Below are 10,750 nucleotides of genomic sequence, written 5' to 3' on the forward strand. Positions count from 1 at the left end.
TCTACAGTTAAAAAAAAAAAAGAGAGACTTTTGTTGATATTTTAGCAGTTTGAAATAATTTAACATACAACCCCAACTCAGGAAAAAAGTTGGGACAGTATAGAAAACACACACACACACAAAAAAAGTGATTTCCAAATTTACTTTGACTTGTATTTCATTGCAGACAATATAAACGAGAAATATTTCATGTTTTGTCTGGTCAACTACATTTATTTTGTAAATACACATCCTATCCTTTCCTTCAGGGAGCTGTTCGATAAAAGTCGTTTAGAAAAACTGGGATTAAAGTCTAAAAGGTGACTTGCATAAGCCGAACTAAAAATTCACCCTTGAATTGGTTCAATAACAGCAAGTTGAAGATCATTTGATCGAACTAATCTGAGTTCAGTTGAAATAATGTAGAAAACTGCTTGTGCACGTTACTGTCATGAAACTCTAAAGGTCGAGCATAGATGCATTGATTATGTTGTATGCTACCATGGCAACTACGATGAAAGAAAGAGCTCTGAAATGAGAGAGCTACATTTACAGTAAGTGAGCAGCGTTTGATTTTTGAGTTCAAACATATAATACATTAAACAATCAAAAACTACAGTAAGGCTTGCAACAAAGCAAGAGAGAAGAATGACAGGAAATTGCAGATTTTAATAAATAGGCCATTATTTAGACCTATTAACGTTAAATTAAATATTTGTCACAATACATTGAGACTGCGCTTGCGCGCGAGAGTGAAAAAGAGAGAATACATGCTTATTGCCAATTGTTGCTTGCAAGGAAGTATTAATGCATTGCAGGGTCATTGTAACATTCAAAACGTGCTTAACGCAAGCACATTAAATTTAAAATAACAGCTACAAAGCCCCATGCACGCACAAGCAGTACCTGACTTACTAAAATAAGCCTGGATTTTTCTGTAAGCTTGGTTTATGGAACAGCGCCCCAGGCCTACAACACAATCAAAAACAGTTAGGACAGGAGCAATTTAGGGCTAGTAATCAGGTTAATTGGTTAAAGATGTCATTTGAAACAGGTGATGTCAACAGGTCACTGTAATTATGATTTGGTACGAAAGCAGCATTTAAAAAAAAGTCTAGTCCTTGAGAAGCAAAGATGGGCCAAGGATTGCAGGTTTGCCAACAGTTAAGTGAGACAATTATTGAAATATTTAAAAACAATGTTCCTCAAAGAAAGATAGAAAGACATTTGGATATTTCACCTTCAACATTACATAAATAAAAGACATCTGGAGGAATTTCAGTTTGTAAAGGACAAGAGCGCAAGCTTAAGAACAATCGTGATCTCCAATCCCTCAGGTGGCACTGCATCAAGTATCATCATCCATCTATAAGCGAGATCACCACATGGGCTCAAAACCACTTTGGCAAACCTTTGTCAAGTACCACAATACGTAGTTACCTCCACAAATGGCAGTTAAATCTGTACTGTGCCAAAAGGAATTCCTGTTAACATTGTCCAGAAGCACTTTTGACTTCTCTGGGCTCTGGGGCATCTGGGATAGACCGACACACAGTGGTAACGTGTGCTGTGGAGAGATGAATCAGTATTTCAGGTATTTTGGGGGAGAAATGGACACCATGTGCTTCGGACACGAGAAGAAAATCATCCAGACTGTTACTAGCAACAAGTCCAAAAGCCAGGGTCTGTCATGGTATGGGGCTGTGTCAGTGCCCTTGGCGAAGGTAACTTGCACTTCTGTGATGGCACCATTAATGCTAAAAAGTACATAGAGATTTTGGAGCACAATATGCTGCCTTCTTTTCCAGGGACACCCATGCATATTTCAACAAGACAATGCAAAACTACATTCTGCACACATTACAAAATCCTGGCTGCAGAGGAAGAGGATACAGGTATATTGTATGCCCGCAGTCCCGACCTGTCTCCAACTGAGAATGTGTGGTGCATTTTGAAGCACAAAATGCAGGTAATGAAAACCCCTGAATTTTGCCCACCTTAAGACTTGTTTGCAGGAAGATTGAGGGTAAATTATGCCTAAAACACATCAACACTTGGTGTCTTCAGTCCCCAAACCTCTCTTAAGTGTTGTGAAAAGGAATAGCAACATTAGTGGTACATTAAGTGGAAAATGCTTTCCTCTTCCAACTTGTTTTGAAATGTGCTGCAAGAACCAAAATTAGAATATTTAGAATACAACAATGCAGACAATATATGACTTAAAACTATTAAAAATGTTAAGATGATGTCTTCTTCAGGATAATCAGTGCCATGAAAAATCCTTCTCCCCTGCTAGTGAAAGTGAAAATAAAAGTGAGGTGCAAACCTTCACGGACTAGTAGCCTAACTACACTTTTATAGGCTGTATTACCAAAAAGATTGTATTTTTAGCGTAATGACTTCATTAAATATGCCAATAGACATTCGAAGCATAATTTTAATATCTCAATAGAAACTTTGAATGCAAATATATATGTGATATTATCTGAGAACAATCAAAATGACTGCTATGGTAAGTTGTTGGTAGTTTGTGTTGAAATATTACTTGCAAAATACATTGTGTAGTAGGATATCAGTGTGTAAAATTGCAAACATGTAGCCAATAAAACTAAAGTGTAGTTACTGAGGGTTTGTGTCATACACAACGGACAGTTTAGCCTACCCAATTCACATTTATTAACTGTGCTTGATTCATCATAAAAGAGCTACCACATGTAGGATGTCCTGCATTTTACAAACATGTGACCTAAACAAATACTTTCTTTTCTTTAAAATAAATTTTGGACAGAGGAGTGCACTATACAGTACCACAAACTGTTAACATTACGTAAGTGAGAACAAAATAAATATAAGAGAGATTCTACAGCCTCCATTAACTGAATATGTCAGAAACATGTCAGAACTTGCTTTTTAACTAGGGGTTTTAATAGAAATGCCTCGCTATATCAAAGTAGGCCCTGTATAAACAATTCAATGTGACGATTTAACTGTCTTACCTCATAATCATAAGAAAATATATCTGGATGAAACATCACAACTTTCCTTAGTCATTATCTGATATTTTTTGAAATCAAAGGGGATTCAAGCTGTGAATCCTTGGAGAGACTACATTTTCATGACATGAGGGTAAGTGAGGATGCCACAATGCAACATCTCTTAAGAGTCTGGAGTATGAAAGTGCAGCATTTCACTAACTTTGAATGGGAATATTTGGTTTTAAATGGCATGGAAACTTCTTGGCTAACTCTTATTGATCAAACAATTGTCAATTAAAATGATTATGTAAAACATTATTATAAAAAATTAACAACAACAGCGATTATGATTCATTAATTTTCCTTAGGCTTAGTCCCTTTATACATCAGGGGTCACCACAGCACAATAAAACTGCCAGCTTATCCAGCATATGTTTTACACAGCGGATGCCCTTCCAGCTGCAACCCTGTACTGGGAAACATCACTCATTCACACACACACACACGCATGCGCACAGGCGCAATTATGCGCACATGCACACATACTTCGGCCATTATTATTATTAGTAATAGTAGTATTATTATTATCATTAGTAGTAGTAGTAGTTGTAGTAGTAGTAGTAGTGGTGGTATTATTATTATTAAACTTATTATTACTATCATTGTTATTATTATTCATTTTTTCATTTTCTTGTCGGCTTAGTCCCTTTATTAATCCGGGGTCGCCACAGCGGAATGAACCGCCAACTTATCCAGCAAGTTTTACACAGCAATTGCAACCCATCTCTGGGAAACATCCACACACTCATTCATACACACACTCATACACTACGGACAATTTAGCCTATCCAAATCATCTGTACCGCATGTCTTTGGACTGTGGGGGAAACCGGAGGACCTGGAGGAGACCCACGCGAACACAGGGAGAACATGCAAACTAGTAGTAATAGTAGTAATATTATTATTAGTAGTAATTTTATAAAATACTGGGAGGCAAAGCAGTATATTTTAATGATTTCTGAATTCTCATGTTAAACTGAAGTCTGGAGTAATGATGCTGATAATCCAAATATATCATAACAAAAGAAATACTACTTTTTAATAATACAAAAAAAACCCTTTAATATCTTAATGTCAGTATATCAAAATATTGCAGTTTTTTGCATAACATTTAGTCGTAAATGATAAGATATAATATTATATGATATGATATTACATCTGATATTATATATTATATATTATATATGATGTTATAATATGATATATGATGCGATGAAATTATATGGTATTATGACATATGATATATTATACTTGACGATATAATATATACTGTATGATGATATGATATTATTTATGATATTATATATGGTGATATAATATGATATATGATGATATGAAATTATATGATATATGATATGACAACATATGATATTATACATGATGATATAATTAGTTATGATGTATGATTTGATGTATGATATTATATATGATGATAAAATATATATGAAATGATATGATATATGATATCATGACATGATATATGATGATATGAAATGATATAATTTATGATATGATGACATGCTATGATATATATGATGTAATAATATGATATATGAGAATAGATGATATATGAAATTGTATAATATATGATATGACAACATAAAATGATATATTATATATGATATAATATGATATATGATGATATATGACATAGACATGATATGATATATGATGATATATTATGATATGATATGCTTTAATACTACATCAATCAGCAAGCTTTATTTGCTTATGTGATGAAATGTTAAATTTTGGTATCCCCTTCTTCTGTTAAAATTCATTTTACTAACATAAAATCATAAAACGTATATTCTTGTGTTATTTATTTATTTTAAAAAATCTGAAAAAACATGGATATATAAAGTTTATGCTTTATATATTTACACTATTTAATACAAAACAATGGCATTTTGGAGCTGCACAGTGAGTTTAATGATTGCATTGTATTTTAATACAGTATGTCATCAAATGACTCTCGCTCTAAATATCCCTGGCAGTGACTATATGTTTACATGGACATCAGTAATCAAATCATTTGCTTTAATATGAATAAGACAATAATATGATTAAAGTGTTTACATGAGGGGCTACACAGTGGTGCAATAGGTGCTGTTGCCTCACAGCAAGAAGGTCGCTGGTTTGACCCTTCGCTGGGTCAGTTGGCATTTCTGTGTGGAGTTTGCATGTTCTCTCAGTGTTTGCGTGGTTTTCCTCCGGTTTCCCCCACAAGTCCAAAGACATGCGGTACAGGTGAATTGGGTAAGCTAAAATTGTTGTAGTGTATGCATGTGAATAAGAGTGTATGAGTGTTTCCCAGTGATGGGTTGCAACTAGCAGGGCATCCGTCGCATAAAACATATGCTGGATAAAATGGCAGTTCATTTCGCTGTGGCGACCCCAGATTAATTAAGGGGACTAAGCCGAAAAGAAAACGAATGAAAATGAACTTCAATATTGCGACTAATATAGGTATACTTCACATCTTAATTCAAGTTGTTTAGTTCGATAATGACCTTAATCTAATTAAATTCATCAAAAATGGCTGTTTACATAGTAGACTCTTAATCAGAGTATTGTCTTAATCCTATTAAAATCTGATTATTGATGTCCATGTAAACATATTCAATGTTTTTTGGTATATACTGTAAATGACAGTTACACCAAGTAATGTTCTTCTTTCTTCTTTACTACAAAAATAAGTATCATTATAAAAACGCTGTATTGCACTTTTCTTATTATCATGCTCATTTTCATCTCTTACCCATATACATATCATTCAGCATCTTTGATAAAAGTTTTGAGGCATTAAAACCAGCATCTCAGTAACTTTGGCCTGGCTATGGGAAGCAATCTGCGGTCATTAATGAGGAGTGAGCTTCCTGTCTGCTTCGTGACACTGGAGATTCAGACCTGGGGCTTCCTCAACTCCCAACAAACAGGCCAAATAAGCCACAGCGGCCTCCTGTGAAGAGCACCAGAACCACACGCTTTCATGTCCAGCATTATTAGCCGTTATAAAACCTAAATCTTTCATCAAATCTGCCGAGCGGCACTGCAGGGGAGTCTCGTTTAGAGAAGGATTAAAATCCCACCTCTGCAGGACAAAAGTGTGCATTAATGTCTCCAATATCTTTCTTCTCTCAGCTCTTGGTTTTTCGCTTTTGTTTTGTACTCCTGATCAGCGGATGCGATGCAGTGCTCATGCATATTCCATGTCATGCAGAATTAAGACATAATATTCAAATGTAGTCATTATATGGTTTATTACAGTGTACGTCTGAATGGATCATTATGTTGCAAAGACAGATGTCCGAAGAACAGATCAGATGTGATCAGAACAGAAACAGGATAAGCGTTGTGTTCACCTGTTGTGTTGCCAATGCTCTTGTTGTTTTATTATTAATGTTGGCTAACTAAAAGGCACATTGGAGATATTCATTCACTCATTTTCCTTCAACTTAATCACATTATTGATCAGGGGTCGCCACAGTGGAATGAACCGCCAACTTATGCAGCATTTGTTTTACATTCACACTCATACACAACAACCAATTTAGTTTATTCAATCATATTATTATTATTATTATTATTATTATTACTACTACTACTACTACTACTACTACTAGTAGTATAGTATATGATTTTAGTCAACATTTTTACTCAACTTAAAAAAAAAACTAAATTAATTTATTAATTTAATGATAATAAAATATCCCCAATTCATATTAAAACTAAAAAAGTTAAAACCTCACCACAATAAAACTTTAAATCTTGGCATGGTTTTCTTTTTTATTTTAAGAAGTTAAAACTGGGAACCTTTTTACCAACATGCATCAATATTTACACACATCAATATACATATATTGATATACAGTTGAAGTCAGAATTAGTAGAATTATTATTAGTATTTTCTTTTTTTAAATATTTCCCAAATGATGTTTAACAGAGCAAGGGAAGGCAAGTTTATTTATATATCACATTTCATACCCAGTGGTAATTCAAAGTGCTTTACATAAACAAGAATAAAAGAGACAAGAAAATAAAAATGTATTTATTAATATATAAAAATATAAAATATTAATAACAGATTAAAATGTGTTAAGACAGGTTATCAAAGAATGAAAACAAAAGACATGATAGTGCAATCTGTGGGACGCAGCACAGTGCTCATTCAGTAAAGGCACAGCTGAACAAAGTCTTGATGTCAGTCTTGATTTGAATACGCCTAATGTTGGAGCACATCTGATCATTTCTGGAAGCTGATTCCAGCAGTGGGGGTGTAGTAGCTGAAGGTGGATTCACCCTGCTTTGACTGAACTTTTGGAATTTCTAATTTACTTGATCGTAAAGATCTGAGTGATCTATTAGGTTTGTATCCAGTGAGCATATCTGTAATAGACCAGTAATAATACTTTAAAATCTATTCTGAATGTAACTAGGAGCCAGTGTAAAGACCTGAGGACAGGTGTGATGTGCTCTGAATTTCTGGTTCTGGTCAGAATCCTGACCACAGCATTTTGGATGTGCTGCAACTGTCTGACAATCTGAGCAATGTAATTTTCATAGTATGTCTGATATTATTATTTTTTTTCTGGAGAAAGACTTATTTGTTTTATTTTGGCTAGAATAATAGCATATTAACTCATTTTAAGGTCACAAATAAATTATTATTCCCTTTAAGCTATATTTTCTTACGACAGTCTACAGAACAAACCATTGTTACAATAACTTGCCTAATTACCCTAATCTGCCTAGTTAACCTAATTAACCAACTTAAGCCTTTAAGTTTCACTTGAAGCTGTATAGGAGTCTCTTGAAAAATATCTAGTCAAATATTATTTACTGTCATCATGGCAAAGATAACCTAAGTCAGTCACTAGAAATTAGTTATTTAAACTATTACGTTAAAAAATGTGTTGAAAAACCCCCATTAAACAGAAATTGGGGGGAAAATATACAAGGGAGCTAATAATTCATGGGGGCTAATAATTCTGACTTCAACTGTACACATATTGATACAACTATGTCAATGTATAACAAAAATCCCATGCTGCAACTTTCTGTTTGAATCTACTCAAGACAAAGTATGTAAAATAATTATTTATTCATTCATTTTCTTGTCGGCTTAGTCCCTTTATCAATTCGGGGTCGCCACAGCGGAATGAATCGCCAACTTATCCAGCAAGTTTTTACGCAGCGGATGCCCTTCCAGCCGCAACCCATCTCTGGGAAACATCCACACACACACACACACACATTCACATACACAACGGACAGTTTAGCCTACCCAATTTACCTGTACCGCATGTCTTTGGACTGTGGGGGAAACCGGAGCACCCGGAGGAAACCCACGCGAAGGCAGGGAGAACATGCAAACTCTACACAGAAACGCCAACTGAGCCGAGGTTCGAACCAGTGACCCGGCGACCTTCTTGCTGTGAGGCGACAGCACTACCTACTGCACCACTGCCTCGCCCAATAGTTATTTAAGTAGCTACAAAATAAATCGACCATGTTATATAGTCATCAAAATCCTACTAAATATGTTACAAATAGCTGTTATATCACTAAGACCCAGAGTCTATGCAGTAAATGAAGTAATATCTCAGTTACATCATTTACCCTTTCCTTAATATATTCCCTTTAATAAATCAGCCGTGTTGTAATACACAAACTGTTTGTTGGGAGTGAGCCATTGAGAATTATTACAAACTATACTATCACAGAATCTAATTTACAGTAGGAGGAGATCAAATTACAGTAATTAATTTACACAGAATGAAACCCAGCGCCCAAAATCTACACTGTTTACAACTTAATCATTGCAGTTGAGCCAGAACGAAGCCAAAAGGCGTCTAGTTTAAAACAATGGATGAACCGCTCACTCTTTATAATGATAAATAGGTCTCTAGTGTAAAAAAGAAAAACAGGCTCTGTGCCTAAACAGTACTTGAACTACATGCAACCTGTTTTAATGGAGCATAAAAAGTATCTGAATGGGCAGCAGGCCTAATAGCATACAGTATCATTTATATAAGATAACTCTATTTAAAGGACGCATTGTGCTCCCCTTCGTAAGATATCAAATAAATGTATTATGTCCACAGAATCTGTCTGTGACATTTCAAATAAAAAAGCCACACAGGGGTGCATTTCCGAAAACCATTATTAGCTAACTAAGGTCGCAAGTTCTGTCGTTATAAACATTGTTTGTTGATTTGGGATTTCACAAACTGTGTCAAACTTGTACACTTTCAACTACACCTTTAGAGCTGTAGTTAAAAGCATGGTTCCTGGCTGTGTTCTATTCCCAGTTGTCCCTCATGCCCTATTCATTTAGAACATTAACATTTAAACTTGGGGGGGGAAAAAAAAAAAAAAAACATTTAAGTCATTTCTCTTGTAGTTTGCTTTCAAAGTATTTTGACAGTTCAGTTATATGTATATATATATATATATATATATATATATATATATATATATATATATATATATATATATATATATATATGTGTATATATATATATATATATATGTGTATATATATATATATATATATATATATATATGTGTATATATATATATATATATATATATATATATATATATATATATATATATATATATATATATATATATATATATATATACAGTGTATTATAACTGTTTGAAAACGCCCCTTTTGGGCTAAACCTTATTGTGCCATGTTTGGTGTCTGCCACTTTAAACTCAAATAAGGTTGTGCTCTCAGTACTCTTTCCAAAAGAGGGAGGAGCTACAAATGCCTGTGTGTCAGCATAGTTGCAGATTCAAAAACAAGACGAATGTCTGTACTAATGCCCTCTGCTGACATGTACAAAGACAGTATGTCAAAGTGCTTCTGTTTTTATGAAGTGTAATTCTAAAGAAATAAAGTACCTTTTTACCATTAGAAGATGGTTTTATTCACAGACTGTTGAAACACAACTGTGTTTAAACCCCTTACACAATAGATTTTTGCTTGTGAGTTTTCGTGCATGTATCTATGATTGGTAAAACTTAATTGTTGTTCAGTCTGACACCATGAAAACTGAGATGGTTTAGTGTGACATGAGAATCATGTTAGTGTTTGTGCAGTCTGACATGATACAATCATTTAGGATTATTAAAAATCCCACAGTGTGAGCCATGCTGAAGACAATTGTCATATTCGCTGACATTCTAGGAGTAAAAAGCTGAATTTCCATGACCAATAATAAATAGCAAAACAGACACCTGTTTTTAACAGTCCCTTTTTGTGATTCTGCTGGGTCAGTTGGCATTTCTGTGTGGAGTTTGCATGTTCTCCCAGTGTTGGCGTGGGTTTCCTCCTGGTGCTCTTGTTTCCCGCATAAGTCCAAAAACATGTGCTAAGTGAATTGGGTAAGTTAAATTGTCTGTAGTGTATGCGTGTATGTTCTGGTCCTCCAGGTTGGAGGTTGAGCGTTGGGCTAACGACCCACCTCGTAAAAATGAGATGTTACGAAACATCTATTTGGTGTGTCTAAATATAACTTCAATATAAATAGCCCAGGGAGTAAGTAAGTTGTGTTTGTAATTTTAACAAGATTTATTCCGGTGTTACTACTGACAAGATATTTAGATCATTGCGACATCTATTTGTATTAGTAAATGCAATGAAGGCTGATTATAACCCTTAAACACAGAGCAGTATAGATTTTCATGATGTGCCCCCTTAATATGCGTATTTACAAGGC

General features: G+C 34.4%; 1 protein-coding gene across 2 annotated transcripts in view; it reads right to left on the bottom strand.

Moving 5' to 3' along the window:
* dpydb (dihydropyrimidine dehydrogenase b) overlaps positions 1-10,750 on the bottom strand; it is a 303,194-nt gene that overhangs the window by 245,351 nt on the left and 47,093 nt on the right.

Source organism: Danio rerio, chromosome 2 (assembly GCF_049306965.1).
Source record: "Danio rerio strain Tuebingen ecotype United States chromosome 2, GRCz12tu, whole genome shotgun sequence".
Taxonomy (NCBI): Eukaryota; Metazoa; Chordata; class Actinopteri; order Cypriniformes; family Danionidae; genus Danio; species Danio rerio.